General features: G+C 35.3%; 1 long non-coding RNA gene across 1 annotated transcript; it reads left to right on the top strand.

Annotated features, from left to right (window-relative positions):
• The first annotated feature begins 10,228 nt into the window (after positions 1-10,228).
• On the top strand, positions 10,229-11,369 carry LOC148768395 (uncharacterized). The gene is made up of 2 exons (XR_016032830.1): positions 10,229-10,265; positions 11,313-11,369. It is a non-coding gene; the product is annotated as an uncharacterized LOC148768395 (long non-coding RNA).
• The last annotated feature ends 214 nt before the right edge of the window (positions 11,370-11,583 follow it).

Below are 11,583 nucleotides of genomic sequence, written 5' to 3'. Positions count from 1 at the left end.
AATAAAAATAAAAACTAAGAAAAAACAAATTACTATTTCAAGAAAATAGGGGGGAAATTTCTTATGTTAACGAACTATCCGACTCAATCAATTCATAGTAAAATCAATTTATATACCTGTTAGTCGTCGTGTTACCGAAATGAACGATATTGTTGGTCCAACACTTAACAAATCTCTCCTTATAAATCAACCACGTTTCAATGATGTAAGTTATCAACTTCGGATATTGCCCGTACAAACTAACTATCTCTCTATAGTTGCATTCGTATTCTTCCTCAGTCTCAGATTCGACTAACTTTGCCCACACCGTCCTCCGGAAGAGTACACCCAACTTGGTGTTACCCAAGAATTTTGACACGTTTGCCTCAACGCTTCTGTTTATGTGATATAAACATAACATGTGATGCGAATGTGGAAACACGTTTGGCAATGCTTTCAGTAGGCCCAACTCACGATCTGTCAGTATCACTTCTGGTTCTATCCCGATTGGTAATATGTCTCGCAAACATCGCAATGTCCATGCATAAGTGTCCTCATCTTCACGTGACATAAAAGCAACGGCAATAGTGAAGTTCCTTCCCACGGGAGTAACCCCAATGATCTCCAAAAGAGGCATTTCATATCTACATGAAGGTAATTATAATTTAGTCAACTCTTATATATATATATATATATATATATCTTTATATAATATAATAAATGTAATTCACATTTAAATAATTATTACCTGTTAGTCTTGTACGTGCAATCCATCAGGATGACGTATGGAAATAACTGCAAAAGCTTTATTGAATCAGGGTGCGCAAACATAACGTCTTGCACTGCATCACCAGCTGGATTTGTTCGATGCCATTTGTTGTATCCACTCTCACTTAGTTCGTGCCACAGATGTTGTATAACTGTTTTTCCTTTCATTTCCTCTCGTCTAATTTTCTGTGATTCATTGTACACATCTCTCAAGGCTGCAGCCGTATCCGGATTCATCTGTCTCAGATGATGCAAAATTTCCTTCGGCTTCACATGGCTCTTTTTCAGTATCTTTGTCACTTCTCGTTGCTCTTCACTCAGGCGACTTAGCGAACGTAGTCCTTGTGGATATTTATGAGGAAAATGATTGTGATTGCCATTTTTTATGGTAAGGCGCCATAATCCATCACGACCCTCTTTACCCCATAGCGCAAAAGGGCATTTACACTTTATTGAATCGGACTTCCGGCTTGTTTTGACCTCTGCATTTTTTCCTCGACTCTTATAGGCTCTTTTACAAGTCAAATATTGTCGGCCCTCGTGGTAAGACTGTGGCCTAATCTCATGTCCCTGACTGATGGCCATATTCATCGTCCACTCGACTAGTGCATCTTTACTATCAAATGCAGTCGAAATTGTGAAAAATTCACTAAAATCATGTAGCTCGAATGTTTCAATATCTTCATCCACATCTATGTATACTTCCTGTTTTTTATATTAATGTAGTTAGCAAATTATAAAACTAAAGAATAAAACTCAAAAAAAAAAATTAAAAATTTGTGTTGCTCGTGTGATTTCACACGAACAGAGACGTTCTGCTCGTGTGATTTCACACGAGCAAACCTTCTCTGCTCGTGTGAAATCACACGAGCGGGTTAAAAAAAAAATATTGTTCATGTGCTCGTGTGAATTTACATGATCACTTGGCAAGTGCTCGCGTAAATTCACACGAGCACATGAATAAAAAATAAAATTCATCTCCTCGTGTGAATTTACACGAGCACTTGCCAAGTGCTCGCGTAAATTCACACGAGCATATAAGGTTGTGGGAAAAAAACGAAAAACTTACATTCGGGTCTAAGTTGTTTGGATCCATCGCAAAAATTGTTGAATATCTGAAATTTTTCACTTTGAATGTTGAGTTTTATATTTTATAGGATTTGGTAGGAATAGTACAAAAGGTAAATAGTTATGGTAAAAAGGTAAAAAATCATGGTAAAAAAGTGCCTGAATGTTTAATTTGGCCTGCGTATATCATTACCCATTTGTTAATGGTAGGATTTATTTATCAAAACAAACTCAAATATTTTTAGAACTCCTTTCGGGTAGGTTCAATTTGTTTACATCTCTACCCAATATCGAAACTGGAGCATATTATCACGAGTATTAGATTGTAGAAAATTTATTAGTCTTGCTTAGGGTGTAAATTGGATCGTATCGAATTGAAATTAGCCCTTTCGAAAATATTTCAATTTTTAAAGTGAAAAACTAGTTTAAAATTTCGTTCCCAAAAAAATCAAAAAAATTATGGAAATTGGAATTTAGAAAATTGGAGCAAAAAAACTAGTTCCACAATCGGAAAATATTTGATCGCAATCGGTGGAATTCAGAAATTTCTATTTTTTTGTTATCTAAAATATAAAATACATAATATTATTGGTGTTTTAAGTGTAATATTCGGGGGGGGGGGGGGGGGGGGGGGGAATGGAATTGTTGGAATTCTGTTTTGAATCTTAAATCGGATCGAAAATTGGAATCTCATATATATTTCAATTCCGATTCAAATAATTTCATGAAAATCGAAAGTGAGAATTTTGGAATTTAAATTAAAAAAATATTGTTCAAAAATTGACGATTTTTGGATTGAAATCGTCGAAAATCAGAAATTTCGTTTCAATTTCCACACATAATATTGCTAATAATATCCACCCCAAACGAGCCCTTAAAACATAGCATAATGAATTGACAAAAGTACCCTCAATTTTTCTACATTACAAAATGTGGAAAAGGAGACTGCCAGACGTATTATTGATGCTCAGAGGAAAAAGATCTGAAGGGTAGAGGGAGGATTTAGAGTTTCTCAAGGGTGGTTACCCCTTCCTCTAACCCCATGATTATTTTTCTAAATTATCCAACCAAACAGCCCTTTAACATATGTGTGTATGTATAGAGAGATGGATAGATGATAGATATAATCTCGGTTTCAATCCGACGGTCATAATCCATCCTCTCCCACTGTGTGTACAGCTAGCGCTCTCTAACAGAATCATGCATCTTTTTCTTCTTCTTCTTGTTTTATTTTGTTTTTTTTGTGGTGCAAAATTGTTGTTGTTGTTGTTGTGTTGTTCTCGAAAAGAAAGAGGCTGTGATGATTATTTTTTTCAAACAATTCCTCTGAGCTTACAATATGGGGCGTCGAGAAACCCGGCCCGTATCTTGGCGGGGCAGCCCGGATGGCATGTTGATTTGCAACCGGTGATTTTTTTTTTCTTGCAGCCATGGCGTGGTCGGGTTCTCTTGCCCCCCCAGTTTACAGATCTGAGCCTTAAATTAATCACTATTTTTTTTTTTTTGGCTTCTATATTGAAATACCAATACTATCCTTCACGAAAATCCAAGTAACAACTAAACTTCCGATACATTAATAATCTCGGTTAAATAATAGTTTTTTATGAGTTTGACATGTTAAAATTTACTAAATTATTTGATCAATAATTTAATACTTTACCAAATTAATATAAGTTTGTTAGTCACAACTATATTAATTTATGTTAATTTACACATAAGGTGATACAATACATAATAAAATGAAAGGGTAAATTATAATCATCCATGAGGTATAGTCAAAAAAAAAAAAAAAAAAAGGCCCCTCTTGTTTGGAATATTACAGCCACCTCCTCAAGTACAATTTTTTTACAAATCTCCTTTGCGGTTTCAAATTTAGTAGAATTTCTGAGATTATATGGATTACTATTACTTTTGTACCCGTTTTATCCTATTCGAACTCCACATTTTGAAGCAAGATGATTATAATATGTGTTATTAAGCTTGTATATATCATATTGTAGTGCATCAAAAACTGTGTTTTTACATAAAACGAATACAAACTAGAGCACATTTCACGATATCTAGATGATTATGTTGTGTAATTATCCAAACAACGAGGTAGATTGTAATTTAGCCTAAAATGAATATTCAGTAAAATCATTAAGCTGCGTTGACCGTCAATAATTATCAGCCCATCTCAACAAAAATAAAAAATAAAAAAACAAAATTCACAAAGTTAATCCCAACTGGATCCATCAGGACGACACCGTATTGTACAAACAATGCAGTGAAACTGAAAAGAATCGTTGTTATTACCAGGATACCCTCGCATCAAAAGAGTAGTGAATTTATTTATTGATAAATAAATCTGTTGATATATATGTAGAGAGAGAGAGAGAGAGAGAGAGAGAGATGCAAAGAGTGAAAAAAAAAACCCAACTGATGAATGAGGCAAAGAGAGAGATGATTGTTTCCAAGGGTGGTTGCTCCTTTCCTTCTTGCCTATGATTTCATTTTTAAATTCACGAGAAAATAATCAACAACCCTTTTTTTCTTCTCTGCAAACAAACAGTCATTCCGGGTCGGATCCATGTGTCATTCCGGGTCGGATCCTTGTGTGTGACTGTGTCTGTGTGCGAGAATATGGTGAGTGGTTGGGATTTGGATATATGAAATATCTGATCGCCATTAGCATCAATCATCATCACCAATTTTAATTACAACCACCACCACCGCCATTACTTAAAACGTAATTTTGCTTCTGGATTCGAACCGGGGACCTTGTGGAAATAGTTGTGGGACTGGAGGCTGTGATGATGAATTTTCTTAGAGTTGGGTCGGGCATTGGAGATAGATCCGACCCGTATCTTGGCGGGGCGAACCCGGATTACATGCTCTTCTCATGTATCTTGGCGGGGCGAACCCGAATTCCATGCATTGCTCATGGATTGCTCATGCAATCCAAAAAAATCGTAAACGATCTTTGCAAGTTATTGAAAAATTTAAGACGATAGAAAAAAAAATTAGTAACTCTTATTATTAGAAACATTATATATTCTCAAATCTTTAATATATTTTAGCAATTGCCTCCACTTAATTCTTTTTATTTTGATTTTTTTTTTTTTTGCAAAATAAAATAATCTTATACGGTTGTAACTTGTATGTTGAGTCAAAGTACTAAAATAAGAAATACATTATATATTTTATTATTAACATAATCGGTAGGGTCTTATTCGGATTGTGCCATGGAAGGCTGAAACTCGACTTGTAAATAAATCTGGTATAGTTGAATGGCTCAGGCTCGGTGCAACTCACTAAGAAGTAGACTCGACTCAAATATTATCGAACGGAGCAATCGGACTTCGGTTAGGTTTGGCTCAATTGCCGGTCCTACATATGAAGAGTACATATAATTAAGAGTAAATTACAACCACAGCTGAGGTATGATTAAATTACAAAAACTCCCCTCTTGTTTGGATAATTACATTTACCCCCCTTAACTATGAATATTCTTACACATCCACCTTTACGGTCTCAAATTCAATATAATCATCTAGATTCCGTGGAATGTGCTATAGTTTGTACTCGTTTTGTGTAAAAATACAGTTTCTAATGCACCACAATCGGATATATACAAGCCAAAAAACACATCTTATGATCATCTTGTTTCAAAATGTGGAGCTCGAATGGGATAAAACGGATACAAAAGTGATAATATTCCATTTAATCAAGAAGATTCTACCAAATTTGAAACTGTAAGGGTGCACGTGTAAGAAAATTTATAGCTGAGGGGTTGTTGTAATTACTCAAACAAGAAGGTTTTTTTTTTTTTTTTTTTTTTTTTTTTTTTTTAATTTTACCATACATCAAGGGTTTTTAATTTACCCTATAATTAAATTTGTTCGAGATTAAATCAATTGTAAATCAAGACAATTTCATAGAAAATATTTTTGATAAAAGATTGTAGAAAATCCATTAATATTGTATTAATAGTAACACCCCCCACCAAACAATCCCTTAAAACACGGTAAATGTTAGTGACAAAAATACCCTCAGTTTATCTCGACCACATCAAAATGTGAAGGAAGGGTACAGTTTGGGGAACAGACCGCTCAGAGGACAAAGATCTGAGGGTAAGAGGGAGGTTTTGGAGTTTCTCTAAATTATCCAACCAAACAGCCCTTTAGTACGGACAGAGAGATGAATATATGATAGAGATAAGGGGCTTGCTATTATCAGTGCGGTTTTTACCACTCGCAGTGCAAAATAATTCATTTTTTTCTTTTTCAAATCTTATCCAAATCTTCTCTCAAACACTCTCAACCTTTTATTCTTGAAAATTTTCAATTTTAGTAATTTTTCGACCAATATCAATTAGAGCAGAAGTATTATCGACATGGATGACAACGGCTTCGATTTTGAGGTGAAAATATACGTTTTTTGTTCATTTCCAACGTTTTTAGGGATTTCGTGTTATAACACACGAAATATATGCTTTCATTTCGTGTGATACTATACGAAATATGTCTTAAAATCGTTAGTTGTTTGTTTCGTAGACAATCACACGAAATGGAAGCTTACATTTCGTATGTTTTTCTACGAAATCCCTTAAATATTGTCTTTTAATTTTAAATAGGGGAAAGTACAGTTTGCACCCCTGAACTATAGGGGTTGTCACAAACACCCCCTTGAACTACGAAACGTAACGAAATGACCCCTGCTATTTTCAGTCAACTGTCAAAAACTTAACACCGTTAGTATATGTGTGCATTTACCGTTTAGTCCTTAAAATATGTTTGCATTATCGGGTTGTACCTTTGAGTACAACCCTAGTAAGCACACCTTCTTCCAAATCAAATATTGAGCAGAAGAAACCCACTGCCACCACAAAAGCATCTCACCGGCAGCCTCTCTCCCGGCGGTGCCTCTCCCTTGTTCGATTTTTTCATTCTTTCTTGTCTCGCCGGCGGTGCCTCTCCCTATTTCCACCCATTTGAAGCGTTGAACCACATCTCAATATCAACTCGAAACCAACCAATTAGCACAACTCTGTCTCGTCGTGAGCCCTCAAATCAGGAAATTCTTAATCGGCATCCGTCGGTGATCCCAACAATCCTCCGCCGCCGCTGCTAATAATATCTTCAACGAAGAATAAGAAAGTTTCGACCAAAGATGATTCCGCCTCTTCCGCCGCTTTCGCCATTAATAGCCCAACTCCGTTCTCTTCTCCCCGCCCATGTCACCGTCGCCTTCCCCACAATCAGAAAACCGTCAATAGGAACCCATCGTTGCCAAAAACCAGGTCCTACCCAACGAATCCTACAAGCTCTTCCGGCGCCTGTGGACAAACGAAGACGAAATTAAGCAATTTGGGGCCCACAATTTCTCTCAGCAATTGGGGATTACTACTGGGATGGTAGTTATCATGTTCGTGAAAGCAATCGATTTGGCAGATTTGAAAGCAATTGATTGTTGCGCTTGAATGAATTCGAAATGCCCAAAATCCATTTTTTGCAATTTCCTTTATTTCTCTGCAACGTGTTTGCAATTCCCTTTAGTACTCTGGTTTTCTATAGTATGTTTTGTTGATGATATTAGTTAATTAATTAATTTATTTTTAATTAGCTGTACTTTTATATATATATATATATATATATATATATATATATATATATATATATATATATATATATATATATATATATATATATATATATATAATTGGGGGTAAAAATGTCAATAAAATGGTGCGGGCACAAAACTAATTGAAAATGAAAAAAGTCAACTTGACACGTCATTGTACACAAACGGATTGGAAACGGAGGGGTCATTTTGGTACGTTTTATAGTTTAAGGGAGTGTTTGTGACAAGCCCCATAGTTCAGGGGTGCAAACTGTACTTTCCCCTTTTAAATATTTATGCAGGAACTAAGAGAACAATCTCACGATCATAGTCACTTCTTTGAACGTGGTATTGTGTGTGATAGTAGAGAAGCGTTAATCATGTGGGCAAAAGACACAGCAATTAGTCATAATCATCGACTGGTTAATCATTGTAAATCAGAAAAACATCATGTTTTAACGTGTGCAAAATATCAATCTCGACGACACGTACTATTGAAGAAACGTTCTTGTCCGTTCAGGTTAATTGGCAAAAAATCAACGGAGGATGGATTATGGCGATTGAGTGTGAGTAATGGTAATCATAACCATCTGCCGGATATTTGAAAGTTTAACTTATGTTTAAATTTATATTTGTTTTAATTTTGCATTCAAACTTATGTTTTGGAATATTTAAATTTGTAGCGTTGTGTTTTGCATTTTATATGTTTAACCTATGTTTTTGGAATGTATTAAATTTGTAAGATTTTTTGTAAGGTTGTTTAAATATGTACTCAGAGATGGGAACGGGGTCCACATCTGCCTCCTCCTCCATAGCACGAGAAGACCCAACATCGGGATGTGCAACTGATGATCTGGCTTCACCAGCTCTCTCAGCCTCTCGCCTACGTCGTGTAGACATAGTCATGCGCTCCATTCGAGCTCCTTTCCTTCTTGCCTGTGATTTCATTTTTAAATATGGTGAGTGGTTGGGATTTGGATATATGAAATATCTGATCGCCATTAGCATCAATCATCATCACCAATTTTAATTACAACCACCACCACCGCCATTACTTAAAACGTAATTTTGCTTCTGGATTCGAACCGGGGACCTTGTGGAAATAGGTGTGGAGGCTGTGATGATGAATTTTCTTAAGAGTTGGGTCGGGCATTGGAGATAGATCCGACCCGTATCTTGGCGGGGCGAACCCGGATTGCATGCTCGGCTCATGGATCTGGGTTTTGCAGCCATGGCGGCGGTATGTCTCCTTGCCTGATATATTTCTAGATCTGAGCCTCTGAGTTTTTTTTTAATCTTCATTAAATTATTTGCAGATGTTCAAAACAAAATGAGAAAAAAAATACTCTGGTTGGTTTATTGTTGAGAATAAAATCATTATTAGATTGCTGATAATTTCCAATAATTATTTTTTTTTAAAATATTTTTTGGTTATAATTTATGTGTGAATTGCTATGCTGCACGGACATTTCTAGAAGGTGAAGAGTCCCCGTATCTGACACCTGGATACCCGGACACACCCGGATACTTCTCGAACACTCGTGTCGGGCCGTGTCCATAGTTTTAAAAAAGTTGGGACACTTATCTGACGTTTTAAGAAAGAACCCTAATAATAAAAAGCGCATTTTCTTTTCTCTGTAATACACATTTCCTCTGTTTTCTTTTTGAGTTCACCCAAAACTCCAAAAGTCTATCAGCGACTGCGACCAAGAACACGAGCAACAAGGGCGAGCGGTTCTCTTATGCGATGACGACTTATACATATTTTTTACAATTTATAAATGTACCCTTATATTTTTATTATTTATAAATATACCCCTATATTCTTTATATTTAGGCGTATCCCCCGCGTGTCCGTATCCTAGATTTTTGGAAATGCCGTATCACCGTGTCCGTATCCGCGTATCGCCGTGTCCACGTATCCGTGTCCGTGAAGCATAGGTGAATTGTAAATCAAACAACAAAGAATTATATTGTAAGAAACTAAGAATAAAATTAGATGTAATAAAAGGAAAAAAAAAATAATAAATAATTACAATATACATGTATTAATACATAAATTATAAATATACATGTGAATAGGGCTGGTAATCGGCCTATGTGAGCTGAACTAGGGTTAGGTCAAACACACATACTATCTATCGGCTGTGATTATTATAGGTTCAAGTTTACATACCATCGGATCTCATTTGTATATGTTCAAGTTCGGTTCATGTATTTTTTCGAGTTTTAGGTTTATATCGGGCCCTATTACTATATAGGGGAAATGTAAGATAACCCCCTAATTTTGAAAATATATAGGGATAGGTCCTATGTATTTTTCTTGTCTAGTCAAAAACCCAAATTCTAAACTTAATTTGATAGACACCCCTAGTCAAATTAAAATACCCGTTTTGCCCTTTTAGTTATAATTTAAAACCCTAACCCCTAATCTTTTTCTCCCACTCTCCCCTTTTTTTTGTGTCGTCATTTCCCCTCACCCATTCTCTCTCTCTCTCTCTCTCTCTCTCTCTCTCTCTCTCTCTCTCTCTTCATATCTCTCTGACTCTCTCTCTTCTCTTTATTTCTCTCTCTTCATTTCTCTCTCTAACTCTCTCTCTCTCTCTTCTCTTTCTTTCTCACTCTTCATCTCTCTCTCTGTGGCTGCCCATAACCCTCCGCCGTCGCGGCTAGCTCCCCCACCTTCTTACGCCGCCGCCGTCGCTGCTCCCCTCACCTCCTTGCGTTGTCGCTGCTCCACCACCGCCTTGCGTCGCTGCTCCGCCGCCGCCTTGCGTCGCTGCTCCGCCGCCGCCTTGCGTCGCTGCTCCGCCACGGCCGTCGTTGCTCCTCCCACCGCCTTGAACTCGGTACTAAACCATTCACTTCACCTTTTTAAGTTATTTTTTTAATTTATGAATGTCCATCCATTTTTAATTTATTTTTTAAGATCTGAATTCTTTTCACTATTTCACCTTATTATTGTTTTTTTTTTTTTATGAAAATCAACTAAATTCGAAAATTTTAAATTGTGATCCGACGATGTGTAGTCAGGTCTAGAATTTCAGATCTGGAATTGGTGGTGTTCGATTTGTATATATTTACTGCATTTATAAAAAAAAAAAACACAGATCTACTATGTTTTTGAAGATCTGTGAACAATTAATATTAAAATATTTTTATTTGGATTAATTTGATTTTTTATTATAAATCATATGTAATTTATTTTTTGTATTTATTTGAAGATGATTCGAAATGCCTAAAGTGTGAGAGCTTTGTTTGTCTGTAATGAAAATTTAACCAGTAGTGGTTACTTACATGGGTGATTTGAGTCAGGTGAATATACAGTTATATTTAGTCATATAGAGTCATATATAGTCAGCCACATGTAGTCATGTATAGTCATCACTACATGTAACTATACATGACTATATATAGGACTTGTAGTATAATATAGTCATTTGTAGTTGATTTTAGTTCAGTAAATTTATCAACAAAAACAATCATGTTTTTTTTTTTTTTTGTATTTTTCATGTAATTTGATTTTTTATTATAAATCATATGTATTTTGTTTTTGTATTTATTTGAAGATGATTTGAAATGCCTAATGTGTGAGAGCTTTGTTTGTCTGTAATAGAAATTTAACCAGTAATGGTTACTTACATGGGTGATTTGAGTCAGATGAATATACAATTATATTTAGTCATATACAGTCATATATAGTCAGTCACATGTAGTCATGTATAGTCATGACTACATGTAACTATACATGACTGTATATAGGACTTGTAGTATACTATAGTCATTTGTAGTCGATTTTAGTTCAGTAAATTTATCAACAAAAAAATCAAGTTTATTTTTGTATTTTTCATGTAATCTAACTAGCATGTTCCATTTTGCTATTTAACTCGTATTAGGTTTTGCTTTTATTATAGTTTTATGACATGCAGAGAATAAAATTCGATGAAGTGCCTTTGTGAAGTTGGATTCATGCTACAGTACTCCAGACTTATGCCACTTATATAAATATAGATAATTGTATATAACTATAGTCACGTGTAGTAACATAAATTTATATGTATATTCTGTGTTTTTTAATGTATAGTAATGCGTGTTCATGTTTTGAAGATTATATGCATGTGATTGTGTTTTTTCATTTTTTTTGGGTTAGTATATTTATGATATCAA

Source organism: Erythranthe guttata, chromosome 8, assembly GCF_056151865.1.
Source record: "Erythranthe guttata isolate IM_541 chromosome 8, IM_541, whole genome shotgun sequence".
Classification (NCBI taxonomy): Eukaryota; Viridiplantae; Streptophyta; class Magnoliopsida; order Lamiales; family Phrymaceae; genus Erythranthe; species Erythranthe guttata.
This window is presented reverse-complemented; position numbering and strand designations above follow the sequence as displayed.